The sequence below is a fragment of the Nelumbo nucifera genome, chromosome 3 (genome assembly GCF_055504915.1).
Source record: "Nelumbo nucifera cultivar China Antique chromosome 3, China Antique-T2T, whole genome shotgun sequence".
NCBI lineage: Eukaryota > Viridiplantae > Streptophyta > Magnoliopsida > Proteales > Nelumbonaceae > Nelumbo > Nelumbo nucifera.
The window spans coordinates 54,263,055-54,280,125 of NC_142651.1; positions in this window are offsets into that span (position 1 = coordinate 54,263,055).

Sequence of the window (17,071 nt, forward strand, 5' to 3'; positions counted from 1 at the left end):
GCAACCGATTGCTTTTACCCCAGAGGGCAGATCTACTAGAGTCCAGACTTCATTGGTCTCCATTGAGTCCATCTCTGCTCTCATGGCCTCCACCCACTTCTGGGAATCTATGTCCAACATAGCTTCCGTGTAAGTCACAGGATCCTCCTCACTAGTCAAGGTTTCCACCAGGTAACTATCCTGGTCATAACCATAACGGACTGGTGGCCTGGATGCCCGAGTGGATCTTCTAGGTTGGTCACTACCTAGAACTTGTGGGACATCTCCCACTGCTCTTGAGCCCTCATCATCAAGAACTATTTCCTGATGATGGGTGTCCAGGATATAATCGGTTTCCAAGAACTGTGCATTTCGGCTGCAGAACACCTTCTGCTCAGTTGGGTCATAGAATAGGTAACCCACAGAGCCTTTTGGTTAGCCTATAAATAGGCAACAGATGGTTTTGGATTCCAACTTGTCTGCACTTGTTCTTTTAACATGTGCTGGACAACCCCAAATCTTCAAGTGTCTGACACTTGGTTTCTTTCCGGTCCAAAGTTCATATGGAGTGTTCGGAACCGATTTGGTTGGAACCCGATTCAGCACGTAAATCGCAGTCTCTAACGCGTAACCCCAAGAGGATGTGGGTAACTCTGAGTGTATGAGAAGTGACCGGACCATATCCAATAAGGTCCTATTCCTCCTCTCTGAAACACCGTTAAGTTGTGGTGTAGCAGGAGGAGCTAATTGTGATACTATCCCATTGTCCTTTAAGTAGTCCCTGAATTCGTCGGAGAGATACTCGCCACCTCGATCTGATCGAAGGGCTTTAATTTCTCTCCCTAACTGTTTCTTGACCTCTTGTCTGAACTCTTTGAACTTTTCAAAGGATTCAAACTTGTGTCTCATTAGGTATTTGTAACCATATCGTGAAAAGTCATCGGTGAAGGTGATGAAGTACACGTGTTGATTCCGTGTCTTAACACTCAAGGGACCACATACATCAGTATGTATAAGGTCATGTGTGCCTGAACATTTTTCAGGCTTACCGTTAAATGGCCGTTTCGTCATCTTGCCTTGCAGGTAAGGCTCACAAGTGGGAAGATCTTCTACAGTTAGAAAATCCAAAGGACCATCCTTTACCAGCCTTGTGATTCGGTCAACACCGATGTGGCCAAGTCGGTAATGCCACAGACACGTGGGATTAACTGTATCACGGGCTCTCTTCTTGGGGATTTCAGCCGACGTAGTTTCGGTTATGTTAGTTTCTAGAGAAGGATGTAGAACATAACCGTTCTCCAGTTCCCCGTATGCGATCAATCTGTTATTTCTTTTAATAGTAATTGTATTACTAAAGAAGACAGAATAACCATTTGCACACAGTTTTGAGATAGAAATCACATTTCTCCTTAAATTTTGTACATAAAGACAATCTTTTAGTACAATTGTTCATTCTCTAAATAATAACTCCATGGTTCCCATGGCCACGGCTGCAACAGTTGCAATAGTCCCCAAGTAGAGCGTGACTTCTCCTTCACTCAGCCTTCTGCTTACCTTGAACCCCTGCAGTGAGTTACACGCATGAGTTGAAGCCCCGGAGTCAATACACCAGGACGCAGAAGCTACCAATAAGTTGGTTTCTGTAACACAAGTTTCAAGATTACCTTTCTTGGATTCCAGGTACGCATGACAATATCTTTTTCAGTGGCCGGTCTTCTTGCAAAATTGATAGGCATTTGATGCCTTGTCCTTCCTCTGTTTCTTGGGTTTGGCAGCTTTCTTCTGCGGCTTTCTCTTTGCCTTCCTTTTCTTGCCCGATTTTCCAGTTTCAACAACCATGGCAATGGGCTCATCCTTTTTAATCAATTATTCGGCCCTCTGCAACATATTGCTGAGTTCCTGCAAACTGACGTTCAGCTTGTTCATGTTGTAGTTCATGATGAATGGATTAAAGAATGGAGGCAGAGAGTTGAGAATAGCGTCGATCTGTGTTACCAGATCCAACTCGGATCCAAGAGTCTCCAGTTTGTTGATATAGCCCATCATCCGGAGACAGTGGTTATGAACTTGTTGGCCCTTGGACATCTGCGTGGTCATGAACTGTTTCAAGACCTTCTGCCGAGTAGAACGATTCTACTCTTTGTACATTGTCTTCAGACTGTCCAATACGTCCTTAGCAAGTTCGATCTGATCGAACTGCCTCTGAATTGGATTGTCCAAAGAGGCAATAATATAGTAGCGGGCAAGGGAGTTTTTCTCCTCCCATTCTTGGTATTCTCTTCTCCGGGCTTCGGAAGCCTTATCTCCCGGACGATCCGGAGCAGGATTCTTGGCTACCTTATCCAACTTTTCAGAGGTTAAGACCAACATAAGGTTCCTGTACCAGTCGGCATAGTTTGGGCCCTTCAGCTTGTTGTCGTCAAGCAACTTTGCAAATTGTTCGTTTGCCATTTTCTGATAAAAGAGCAAACATCAGTCCACAACCTAATTTGATTCATGTTCATTACATAGATATGGATTTTAATCTACGTTCCATTTCCATTTATTCATCTCTAAGATTTCCCTCCTTTCTCGGTGATGGAGACTGCGAGTTGTCTCTGGAAATGTGGGAAATCGCATAGGGTGCATGGAGCCAACTGTTTCAACTGCATAACCCCACCACCTTTCTGCGAAGGATCATATCCACTCATCATATGAGTTTTCCCTTTGGCCTCTGTCAAACAAGGTTCAGAGCCGTTTTTAGGTAAACCTTTCTGTCCAGTGAGTGCTTACCCATCATATTCATGAACGCCAAGGTACCGTGAGAGAGTTCCCATTTTCTGGTGAAGCCCCTCCCACATCGGTCTATGACGCCCCTATCATCTTATGAAACACTTAGACAAGCCCAATAGCAAATGGATAGCCCATTTTTTGGTGTGTTTCCTCATTACTGAAGGACCCATCCTCACGCTAATGATGGAAGGCCTTTAGAGAGTTCATCATATGAATCTCCCTATCACATGCACTCATATTAGCTGGAGGGAACAGTTAAATATGCCCTAGTTTGATCTAAGTCAAACCAAAGTGGCTCCCACTGACTTCCACAAAGCCAGATTTCGGTGGGCCTAAATTGGCTAGGGTTCTGTACGTAACCTCTCCATGAGGTGTGGAGCCCACCACTGAGGGAGGTCATCCAATGACCAAAAGGGACACCATGGCAATGATGTGCACTAAGCCATGGTGTGCGCAAGAGCCATTGTCGATCGAGCATGGGCTAAACACTTATGGCCCATGTACGTAGCACATCACACATCCAAACATTTCATGCATGAATAAATTGATCCAATCAATTAATTATCTGTAAAGCCCATTTGAAGCCCATTTTAAATCCATAATATTAACCATTAATATTATCTAGGTATATGGGCTGAATTAGGGTTGAATGGTTCGGTCCATATAGCTTTAAGAGTTAAGTGGGCTTTTAGCAGTTTTAACTATTTAAAACTGGGCCTTTACAAGTTAGGCCGAATTAACCATTTAATTAAACATCAATCCTCTGGCCCATTAGTGAGAAAATTCAGGCTGACTTTCAGCCTTGATTAAACCTTAGATTCGGTCCAAACAATTTGAACCAATCTTGGTTTGAATGGGTCTAGGGTTTGATCTTTAGTTCACGAAAATAATCTGAAATTAAAAACTGAAAAAAGAAAAACAAGAATCAGTCAAACAAGGCTGTTCGCATAATCCTTCTTGCAAAACAGAGGTTAGATCACAGGTTGCAGTTTCACAAACTGCAAATCGCAGATAACAATTCTCCCATCTGCGAAATCTCTTCCTCTACGAGTTCTCCTTTTCTGCGTCGCCATCTTCGATCCAAAATAAAATAAATAGAAATCCTAATTTCTATTAATAATTACAACAGATCGAATACCTATACATTCAGTCTAAAAATTAAAAAAAAAATTATTTTACAGACCAAATGTAACAAAATAACCCATAATCTGCAAAATCGCAGGTTCCCTGCGTAAATCAAGATTCCGATCTCCTCTTGTACGAACAACCCATAAATCAAGAAAATCATAAAGAACAATTCTAAACAATAATCAAATTTATATAAAATTAATTTCAGATTATTTGCCCATTAATTTTGGGAACAAATTTCCCAAAACCCATATCTGCGCAAATTGGGTGGAACGCCTTCTGCCCATTTGCACAGGTTCACATATGAAACAAATTGGTTCAAGATTTGAACCTGGCTCTGATACCACTGAAGGGATGAGATATCCATCGTATGGATGCCCAAATCTTGTGGAATAAAGGGGCGATTTTCAAAAATTTCTCTCTCCCTTTCAACTAAGAATCGCATTCCCTGTTTAGAAAATCATATTTTCAAGGATCAATCTTGAACCATAAACTGAACCAGATCTGAACCAGAAGTAGTAGGAGAAGATTATACCTGATATGGAGAAGTGATATCTCCCAACGAAGGTGTTCACGCCCAAGGAAGGATCCAAAGACTGCTCCCACTGAAGATGGCGCAATGCAGGATGAAGTAGAATCAACAGTATTCTTCTCCAAGAATTCTGTCCTTCGTAAGAAACAGCAGGATGGCACGTGAGCACAACTTCCTATCTATTCTTTCTCAAAGAATTGTTGTCAATATTGAATCTTGACTTCTCCCACAACTGGAGATCGAACTGGCAAACAGGGCGGCAAGAACAAGGAGGCGGCAAGAAAGAATTCTGCAGGGTTGCTTAATTCTTTCTTCTGTGTTTTTCAGCACTCAAGAGAATATGAGTATGTCACTTCTAAAAGCTGCCACCCCCTCTACAGATAAGGATAACCCCTATCTTATCTGTAGATTAGATTAGCTTTCTCCTAATCTCATTAGGAGGTTTCTAGATCTGAATCACATTCAGATATGGACTCTCTGAGTGGATAGGGTCAAGACTCTATCCTATCTGCTAATCCATCTCAGAATTCGCCCCATATTTAACTAATTAAGTAGCCCAGTTTGAAATGGGCTCTATGGGCCAACACTTACCCTAAGTGGTCCCTGGGCCAAGCCACCTTGTAACACCCAGGGACTGTGGGCAGATGCAAGATTAGCCCATCAGGTATTATCCTCAATAGTCTTACACTTAACCTCTCAGCCCATAATGATCATACACTGCCCGACAAGAGAGGACCTCTCCTTCAGCTGCAAGGAACAATGTTGCACTCTCTACTTATATGGATCCCGGGAATTAAAACCTTTTTGCAAACCTTTTGGAAGCCAATATATACTTTTATATCTCATATAAAATATACTTTGCAAAACAAATCTCAACGATTGAAATCGGCTGTCAGCAGTCTTGGTTTCCATCAATGAGAGTGCATCCCCGATCATTACCTTTGTTCGACAAAGGGGCTGATCCTGTCACTATGATCACCCACTCAGATGAATTTTCAGACTGTCCCAACATACCCAGGTTTTGACCCCCGCTAAGGATCTCACTAATTGGTACATCAAAGACAGCCCAATCCGACACCTAGTGCAGTATCATAATCGAGTCTAGGGGTCGGGTGTAACTTTCCAGTTTTGCCCATCAATCTCCAAGGTCTAGGGCAATACTGGAAATCTGGTCCTGTTCAAAGATTCAATTAAACCTACACTGTATGTGCCTAGGGTCTCACCCTAGTAGCCGAGACAGGCCACCCCAACCGACTTGGTGGCACAACAATGTCAGCCTTATCAGGATAGGTCTCCCCAGACCGACCCACTGGCTGTGAACATTCTAAACTAACATAAGTCTCATTAAGTGTCCAGTTTAAGGGTATTACATAGAAATATACCAAGGGAACATGAATCAAATATGTACTTCTATTCATTTACAATAAACTCATAGTGTACATCATTCTGATTGAAGCTAAGGGCATACAAAACTATCTAACATCCTCGTCTCTACCACCCTCTCCTTCTTCCTCATCGGAATCGGGCTCCTCATTAACCCAATCCATTATCTCGATAGTACAGACTGAGCTCTTTAGGTTCTCTTGGTAAAATTCTTGGCTCAGAGATGCTACAAGGATATGACATAGCTTGATGCCTTAATGGAAGGCAGTAGTGCCAAAGTCCTCCTTGGTGTTTCCGGAAGCGTGTCGTTCACTACTTTGGAACACCAATTTAATAATTTATAAATTTTTCATTCCTCAAACAATTACAAACATAGTAAGTGGGTGAGAACAGGTCGTATCCACTTGGAAGCAAGGGAAAAATTAATATGTACTCAAATCCGGAAAATAGAACGCAAGTGGGGGTTGCAAAAATATAAAATTAATTAATTAAAAATTGAATTCATTAAAACCAAATTTGAACAGTACTGAGAATAACAAGTGCATAAAAATAAATAACAGAGACAAAGAAATAAAGGATCAAAATAAAAATGTTTGTAATCCGATCAGAGGTAGCAGTCGTCGGATCTCTCCTTTGACCCTCAAACTTCTCGAGCTAGGCCTTCTGTCTTACTTGGCCGAATTCCAGATCTGCAGAAAAGAAAACAAAGATCAAACGGAATGAAAATAAATTGCAGAAAAGTAAAAACGGAACTAAAACCGAAAAAGCAAAAATTAAATCTAAGACTAATGGTTGGGATCCGAATACAGAGGTGGTAGTAGTGGCTTTGGAAAACTGCAAGTAGGAACCCCTCCTCTTGCTTGGGCGTCCTCCTCTTCCTCTACCCTTGAACTTCTCAAGATCAACATTCCGTCTTACCTGGGGGCAAAATCCAACCCCTTCTTAGGAGCCCTTAGGTCCTTTTTGTAGAGAATGATGGACACAACTGGGATTAGAGAGAAAGAGGGGGGCAGAAGTTCGGTTTTAGCAAAGATATGGGTGCCCTAGGGTTTCTAATGAAGGGTTAGGATGCTTCTGGGTTGATCCTAAGGCTGAGAAGAGAAGGAGAGGGTGCCCAATATTATATAGGGCTGAGATTTAATGACGATGGGATGAATGGTGAGGATTAGAAGTTAGGTGGCACCCTAGGGTTTAAAAGCTACAAAAAGAGTGTCCTAGAATGAATAGTGAAGATTAGAAGAGGTGGAGGGTGGAGATTAAACAACTAGGTGGCTAGGGTTTGCTAAGGATGAAAAGAGTGGGTTAAAAGGCGCCCTAGGGTTTGCTAATGAGAGGGGAGCATGCTAATACAGTAGGAGAGGTGCCAAACTAGGTTTAGCATATAGGAGGCATCCTCTTGTTCTTAGTTTTTCACAAAAACACCCACTCTCTCAGCTAGACTTGACACCAGCTTCCCAAAAATTGCATTTCAGCCATGTAACTTCCCCAATTTTCCACAGAAGTTGCATAGAGACCCTTAGAGGTCATAACATTGAATTTAACTGGGAAAAAAGCACACTTTGACTATTCTACGGTCTAAAATACCCCTGAAATGATGCCCTTAAGGCATCAAGATACAGAGTTATCACTCCTCTTGATGAAAGTCCCATGAGGTACGGAACTCAACAACGCCTTTAGACTTGGTGGCACAGATCTCTTTAGAGAATTTCGACCTTCACTCTACAAGCTCAATCTTTTTTTGCTCCAACTCATTGACCTTCTTTGCCACCTTGGTTGCCTTTGCTCTCTCCTGTACCAGTTCAGTTTTCAGGTCCAAGACGAGTTTGGAAGCGTTCCAAGCGACCTCGGGAGTCTCCTAGGTCCTTCAGCAAGGCCTCGCATTGTCGGTAACCCAATTCGGCTTGACCCATTAAAGTGTGCGCCAAGGAGTTTTCCTAAAAGATAAATCACAAGAGGATTAGAATAAGGGGAAAGGTGCACAACAGATACTAGGCTCTTAAGAGAACTTACCACCATAAGGTGATGAAGTATCTTGCCACTAACCTGAGCAGGTTGCCATGTAGCCTGTGTCTCCACCTCCTCTGGGATGATGACGACCTTGCTCCTCTCTAGCACTATCACCGAACCTAGGATCAAGTGCCTCACCCTAAAGCCGTCCACCAAAGTGCTGGTTTCCTTGGCTTTGGGAGGCGGGTGACTCTCCTCACGATCCTAGATGCCACTGCAACCTACCCGACCTACTCGTTGTGACCTGAGGGACCTCATTGGGGGCTACCTTCCTCTTCTTCCTTTTCATGGCTTGGAAGATACCCAAAGTAGGTAGTCCTGGCATGTCTCCTGCACAAGTGAATTGAAGTGAGTCGAACTATTGAATTAGAAAACTAATAGAAAAAGTACTTAATTTTGGCACAATGACCTACTTGGAGGACCAAGCCCAGCCTGCATCAACTTCTATTCAACCAAAATTCATTAACCAACAACCTCCTGTTGACCAGGACCTGTACCCTCACCTGCAAATGCTCACCTAAAGTCTCTTCACCGACATCCCTAAAGGGCCATCTTCCACTCCAAGGTGATGGGACATCTATTGTCAATGGCTAGGAAGAAGTATTTCCTCTTCCAGGCTTGCACCTTGGAAGGGAAGCCGCCTAACAACTTGCAACCAGAATAGTAAAACAAATAGAAGTTGTATTTTTCCGCATGATTCCTCTTCAATTGGAAAAGGTTGGCGGAGTCCTAGATTGTTAAGGGGAAGCTATCATTAAGACAAAAGGATATGGTGCCAACCAGGGTCCTTATAGAGTTCGGGTGAAGTTGAGCTAAGGAGATGTCGTAATAGTTCAAGACCTTGGGAATGAAGGGTGAAAAGGGAACTTGAGTCCGGCCTTTAAAGCCTCATTGAAGACACAGACCTCTTCCTTCTCTTGTTCCCAAGGGTATTGGCCAAGAGGAAGGGAATAACTGAACTGGTTGGGGATCCTATACTGGGCTACAAGCTCGAGGATGTCTTTGATTATTAACTCTATCGGACCAAACTCTAACCTGGTCATTGGTTAATGTCAGAAGGTTGAGGTCCCCTTACGGTAACCTTACCATTCTTGAGCTGAGGATCCCTCCTTAGCATGAACGGAACGATCCTCCTCTCCTTTGGACTCATTACTGAACATAACCTAGAAGACAAAAAGGAAAGGAATGAGGACTCACGAAGAAGAGGCTACTAACTGACCTCACTGACTTCCCCAAGAATTGCAATCATGCCAAGCTCTTCGACCTCATGGTGCTCTAAATTCACTCAAACTTCAAAAGACAAGCACAAAATGGGACCCCCCAAGGGCCCTTATTTATAGACAGGGGCTCAACCTACAAACGACTAAGATCGATCTGATCTAATGGCTCAAAAGGGTGTGACGGTTCATCTTAGGAGGCAAAAATGAGTTTAGCACATTTATGACATCTGCAGAACCTAATTTTTGTGTGGAGTCCATGCGTGCCCAAAATGTGACCTATTAGACGACCAAAATTGGGCGAACTGCTCCGGTCTTGAATAACAACCCAATGAAGAACCGGTGTTAGGAGTCAAGCTGTAATCACCTCGGACTAGGCTACTCCCTTTATCGAGCTTGGAACCTCGATCTCGAGAGTTGGGGGATAATTGATGAGGGGTAATTTGGCCGACCAATCACGAAGAGACATGTGGAAAATCCGAATCGTCTAATGACACCTTGGTGCCACATAGGGACAGGTCGAACTGAGCTAGGTCAACCTAAACTGACTAACCCGACCAACATCTTGACCTAAGGAAGACCAGCAAGTTGCTCCTCAGTTAAGCGGAGCACATCACTTCGGTAGAACAAGTCGATGACTTTGGATGCTTGCTTGACCTCCTTGACATGGGCAGTTGACGACTTTAGTAGCCAGCTGTCCTTTGGGGTATTAGCCTACGTGGCAAGCTGTCCTTATTCGGTTAGCACACCTATCAGTTCTAAAACCGACGACAACATGTCACACACCTAGCGAGGATGACCCTAGTCCTTGAACATTTCAGAGAGACTGGATGAGGACCGTTGCCAGCACCAGTGCAATGTGCCCCAAAGATAATGGACTGATAAGGCCTATTGCTCCCAAACTCGAACATGACTCTTAGACCCTAAAGCCTATAAATAGGCACCTTCATACCTTCACAAGGTACACACGATTAAGTGTAATCAATCTTCTTGCTCTCGCTCTTCTTCATTTGCTTTCTACTCTCTATGCAGCTTCAATCATCTTAGCTAATTTAAGCATCAGAGTGCTTGCCCTGGGTACTTTAATCTTCTGTTCTTGCAGATCCATTTGTTGACCTCGTCCATTGATCGTCTGAGCTGTCCTTCGATAGGGAAGTTGAGTGCTTTGCATTTTATCAATAAGAGAATTAGTTTCTCTACTATGCTCGTTTGGGTGTTGTATTAGACCATGCAAGGTCAAATCTTTGGATTTTGGAAGGGTGAAATATCTGACCTTTGATGTCCATAAGTGCCAAGATATGAGTGGTAGTTCACACCCAAGTTTTGATGCTTTTAAGAAAACTATAACAGGTTGAAGATGGCACAACCTTTGATACTTGTAGCTCCAATCCAGTAGAAATAATGTAAGATGTACCATGACGTGGATGGTGTTTTTATCTCAAAATCCCTCTAGAATTAGTAGCTAATGGATGTTTACAAGGTCTAGTCAATGGGGTTTAAGAACACAAGAAATCTCTCACAAATGTTGATTAGCAAATTCAACTTGTTTGAGGTGATCTAAGGTAATTTGATCCCCTCTAGTAAGGTTTCTTTTATTTCTTGGAAAGAACCACAAAGTGTCCTTTCCTAATTCAATTATATTCTTGACATATTTAAGAAAATTAAGGAAAGAATCTTGCTCCCCTAATTCAGCCCAAATACTAGAACCTTTCTAATTATGAGTCCTTGTTGAAAGACTCCTAACCAATTTAGACTATCCATTATTCATAAAAAGACTCCTAACCAATTTAGAGTATCCATTATTCTTGGAAATCTTCTTAAATAAGGGAGATACCCAGCTTGTATGGTGTGGTACCCACTACCAATAGGTGAACCAACTTATAACCCTAATAACCTAACACTTAAACTAATGGGGCTTGGTACTTCAAACATTCGCCCAAGAGAATAATTGGCCCATATCTGTTATATGTGGGCTTTAGTGAATCATCCCGATCAGTGTCTGAACACAATAAGATTAGCTAAAACCCACTGTTTCACTACTTAGGCAATGCAAGTACGACAACCTTAATTATCAAGATAAAGTCCCCTACTTTATCAACTGGTTGTGAATATTTAAGTTCACAATAAAATAATTATGTGGTCTCATACATAATATTCATATGAAAGAAGGGATAAATTAGCAAAATAAACCCATGACACATGAACACATGAGCTTTTATTCTTAATAAAGTTATGTACAATACATCAATTAGGGTTGAATCCATATCATCATCATTTAAAATTGTCATGATCAAATTCAATTAGTCCTATACAACTTTCAACCTTTTCAAATCATTTACTCTTCAACCTTTTCATAATTGTATCCCACATGCTAAAGAAATAATGCTATGTTTTACGAATCAAGGTTAGGGGTAGGGGTTGGGAGTCAAGTAAATAGACATAAGAAAAGAAGGGCATGGGAATAAGAAACCTCTCCAGGTGGGTAAAGCCACAATTAGGGATTATTATGGTTGTAATTAAGAGAAGAAAATCATGGCGAATACACCCCAAGATGAGATTATTGATCTCAAAGGGAAAACCTGTCCTTAGATCCAAGATAGGTGGTTAGAAAGCTTGCTCTTTATTATCGTTACAACTCTCTCTCTCTCTCTCTCTCTCTCTCGCTAGATCTCTCATTATCTTAGGGACATACACGTAGTTTGTCATCGCTGTCCCTCTACTTTAAGATATTTGCAACCTAAAGTGGCAATCTGTAGCTTCAAAGTTGTTCCTTTATCATCTATCTATTCTTTAATGAAAGTAACAGTCATTAGCTCCACACACATAATTGTCTTGTTGATGGGCAACACTTATCCAAAGACTAGGTTGGGTCAGTTTCAGTTATGTAGTATTTCTAATAAGCTTTGGTTAAATAATTTCCTAACCTGATTAAATTGGGTCAGTTTTGGTTTGGTCATTTGTAAACCGACTAAAACCGAACTTGATGACAATCATTAAAATACCACTGTAAATTTTTAAATTTAAATTTGACTTTTTAAGTTTAAACTTTTTGAATTGATTGACCATAGATATATATTAGTATTAAATTTAATTTTTAACAAAACTACTATAATTTTTAAATTTAAATTTGCTTTTTCTAAATTTAATTTTTAAGCTTAAATCTTTTGAACCAATTGATCAAACCGAAAATCGACCCAAACCGATACACCTGAATTAGCCGGTTTTCATTAATGGTTAGTCGGCTTTGGATGACCAACTCCCCAACTTGCCCAGGTCAATTTGGTTGACCAAACAACATGCAATCAAATTGAACTAACCTGTGAACACTTCAAATTTCAGATAAATTACTAGTCTAATCTCTAATAAATAACAATAGTTAAATCTCCAATTATTATTGAAAATTTAAAGCAAAAATACACAATTATTCAAATAAAATTAAAATGAAAAGTTAATAAATAGCTAACAAAAAACAATAGTTAAAATAATTACCAAAATACAATAAATACTAAAAATATATTAAATTAGTCAATAAATAGTGTAATATCAAATACTATTTTAATCTCGAATAAATATTAATCAATAAATTATAAAAAATACATAATTACTAAAAATAAATTTATAACAAAAATAAAATAAATACTATAAGTACAATAAATTAAATTTAAAAGTTAAATAACAATAATTTAATCTCCAATAATTCTTGAAAATTTTATGTTAAATAACAAAGCAAAAATAGATTTATACATAATTATTGAAAATATATTTATCAAAAAAATACAACAAATAATTACTACAAATACAATAAATATTAATTTTATTGTATATATATAATAAATATAGATTAAAATTTTCAAATTGTTATTAATAAATATTAATAGATTTTGAAAGTTGTTTTCTATAAGTATTAATTAATATAAGTTAAACTATTTATTTGCAATTTTATTTAGTCGTTTAAATAATATCATTATTTAAAAGTTTAAACTATTTTTTTATTCAATTTAAGACAACGTAAAATTATAATTTGTACTGTTATTACATACTTTTTTATATAATTGTTTAGTTATTTTTAATATTTTTCTATTTAATATATTTAGAAATTGAAATATTTAAGTAATAGTTTATTTTTTAATGTTAAATTTTTATTATTTGAATAGCATTTAGATTGAATAATCCATAAAATTATAATTTATATTGTTAGTATATAATTTTGTGATGAATTTTATAAAAATATAAATTATTAATAATATGAATATTATTTAATATTTTATAATTATTTTTTGTGTTTTAAATATATAATTTAAAGTTTTTTGTAGTTTCCTTATAATATTTAAATAAATATTGAAAATTTTAATTCAAACATTTTTTTAGATAGATATAGATAAAAAGTGGGGGAAAGGATAAATAGGAATTAGAGAAAATTTAGAGAAAGTGAGGGATAGTGGTGCCACTTGGCTAGACATTAGAAAAGCAAACCCCTCTTTATTTATCTATTAGTTGTTAGATATAATTTTAGCCTATGTTGTTCTTTATTGGCTTAATGGGCAATTCCCTTTCGAACTCTCTCGTTAGCCTAAAGCACTCATAACCTAAACCTCCATGATCCTAAAACCTCTAAATTAATTAGACCATAAAATTGAACCCTAAACACACAGAAAACCTCTATTGATAAATTTTTAACCTAAAATTTCCCCACTTGCCCCACTATCGAACAAATATTCCATATCAGATGCTCTTGTTGACTCCAAAATCAATCAGACGTTTCTATAATATCATAAACACCCTAAAAACCCTACCCACAAAAATTTAGCCTAAAATACCTTTGTTTGCCCCTTAATTACACCTAGATTTTGTTTCAAAGCTTTGCATTGATTGGATAAGTCCTTTTCAAATCTGCTTGATTTTGGCACAATTGGGCCAATCTGACCCTACCAATCAAGCCATAATGCTCAAAAACACTACCCTACCAAATTTCAACAAAAAATTCCCTCATTTTCCCCTTCATTACACCATGATTCTATTTTAAAGTTAATAAATTAACCAAATCACTACCCCTCTAGATTTGTCTGATCCGAGCCTATTTAGGCCAATCTAACCCACCAATCGGTTCAAAATGCCTCAAAACACTACCCTATAAAATTTCAACCAAGAATACCCTTATTTGCCCTCCATATAAAAAGATTCTATTTTGGCTAATCTCATACACGCAAAACCGCTGTATATACTTAAATCCAACTATACCCTTCATTTTTTCAACCCAAAATACCCATCATTAGATTAGAAATTTGTTTTGGCCTCCATAGACCAGATTGACTAAAATACTCCCTGAGCTTACCAAAATAACCAAAATACCTAAAATAAATAAATAAATACCATAATTAATTACAATATATTTAATGATATTTTTGTTATTAATTATGGTATTTACTTAATTATTTAATTATTTAATTACTAAGTAGTATTTATGAAAATACTATTAATTAATTAAAGATATTTTGATATAATTAATTAGTAATTCATTAATTAATAATTTTTTTATTAATTATGGTATTTATTTAATTATTTAATAATATTAGATGTACTTTTTGTAACTTTATGGTATTTAATTAAATAAATATCATAATTAATTAATCAATTTTGTTAAATAATGTATTGCTAATACTGTTAATTAATTAAATAAATTAAATAATAAAAGAAGTATCATAAAATAATGTTAATTAATACAAATAATTAATTAAATAAATTAAATAGTTCATCGTGAGAGAGGGAGAAGGGAGTGATGAGGTGGCTTCATGAGAGAGCAAGAAAGGCTAAAATGAGAGGGGATAAGAGTTCTCTGTTGGGGTAATGGAAAAAACTCAGGTCATGATGCATCATTCTACTTTAGTATATAGATAGATAAATTGAAAATTTTCTATTAAATAATAAAACAAAAATAGATTTATACATAAATATTGAAAGTATATTTATCACAAAAATACAATAAATATAAATTTTAGTATATAATAAATATAGATTAATATTTAAAATTATTATTAATAAATATCAATTTTCTAAAAGTTATTTTCTAGAATTATTAATTGATATAAGTTAAATAATGTTTTTATTATTAGTACATTAATAATAGCAATTATTATTCTAGTTTTTTTAAGTTATTACCTATTTTATTTTCTTAGTATCAAATATTATTAAATTATTATAATTATTTTTAAGTTATTACATAATTTATTTATTTAATCTATTTTATTTGTTTTTATTTAATATTTAAAATATGATTTAGTTATTAATTTTTTAATATCTAAAATATTTAAAATTAGTTATTTACAATTGTCTTTGGCAAAGCATTTTCTATTGAGAAATAGGGGGCTAAAAATCAAAATTACCAATACATATTACCTTGACAAAGAACCTCTTGACAATAACAGGACGGGGGGGGGGGGGGGGCAGAAAGAAAATTACCAGCCCATAACAAGCTACTTACTATCGAAACAGAGGGGGGCTGAAAACTTCACCATGCAAACTGTCCAATGTCAAATTGCTTTTCGATAGAAAGCACCCTATCAAAAGAAAAAGGGGCTGAGCATACCAATACAACCAATCCGTATGACCAAATAGTCAATGCTAAATTTCCAAGGAAGCGGAAGATGAACTCAAAACAACTGCCCCCACTTGTCACCCAAATAACACCAAGACTCAGCAAAACAATATTGCTTATTGATAAGCTCCTACTTACCAATAAGCAGGGGGGCTAATAACCTATCCAAATTAAAAATTTCCTATGCATACAATCTGCCATGAAACATAGCCAGGAACAGAAGCAATTACCAGACCCAACTGAACAAACGAATGCCCAAACTAGGAAATCCAGTTATTGTAAACCAAGAAGAGCTTAAAAAACAAGAAGCTATAGCAACCACGATTCTCCATATTCCCCAATCTTCCACAAATCTCCGAAGTAGACCCCAATAAGCAAGGGAGCTAATTGTAAGTACATGTTGATCACCCAAACCCGCGGTGAGTTCTGAGCTTGCATAGGCTTGCGATGAACTTAGAGCCCGAAATGAGCTGGCGATGAGCTTAGGGCTGCCACAGGTCCACAATAGACCCAAAGTCACAATATTGAAGGTAAACTCAAAGTCTCTGCGAGCCAACGATGAGTCCAAGATCATCGTGAGGCTACAATGAGCTCAAAGCCATCGCAACCTGTGATGAGCTCAAGTTCATCGCAAGTCAGGAATGAGCAAAGAATCACGTAATTTATCAGCGCTGTGTGTGACAGAATGCCTAGTAAGATTAAGAAAAGACACGTAAGATTAGTATTGATGTCATAAGTGCCATGTCAGTCCAAGAGACTTGCGAAAGAAATTAGCATACGTGTATTACGAGAATCTTCAAATGAAAGGAAACCTCATCCTTGAGATATCTCATAAGACACATGGCAAAACCCTAGTAGTGTCTCCCTAGTGACTAACACAATCTAAAATTCCCTTCCCAAATGGGAATCAACTACTTTTAGCTCCTTCATTTTAGGACCTCGAGATCTCCACTATAAAAGAATGAAGTCATAACGAGGGATGAGATTCTATCCATCTTAGCCTTAAGCCTACTATTTGCTTTTGCCTTTTCTTTGTCTTTCAAGGAAACCCCCCGTATGTAGGGGCGAGCAAACGGTTTGTTCAGTTTAAAACCGAACTGAACAAACCGAACTATGAACTTTAATAACCGAATTTAATTTTTGGTTAATTTGGTTTTTTCGATTAAAATCAAAAATTACAAAACCTGACAGAAAATTGTAAAATGAGAGAAAAACAAAAACAAAAAAATAAACAAAAGGGACAAAGAATCCAGCGGAGGATGCTGGGTGTACTAATGGCTTTTCTCTTTGATGGGACTGAATTTTTGTACAACAACAGAAAACATGATAAACATAACAGAGTGATGACGGGACATCCCACCTAGTTACTTTAGACAAACGCCTTCAATGCCTCTCAAGTCTCAATGGTTTTGGCGGGCCTAAACAAAAAAATTTAGTATAATTACTAATATATGTATATAA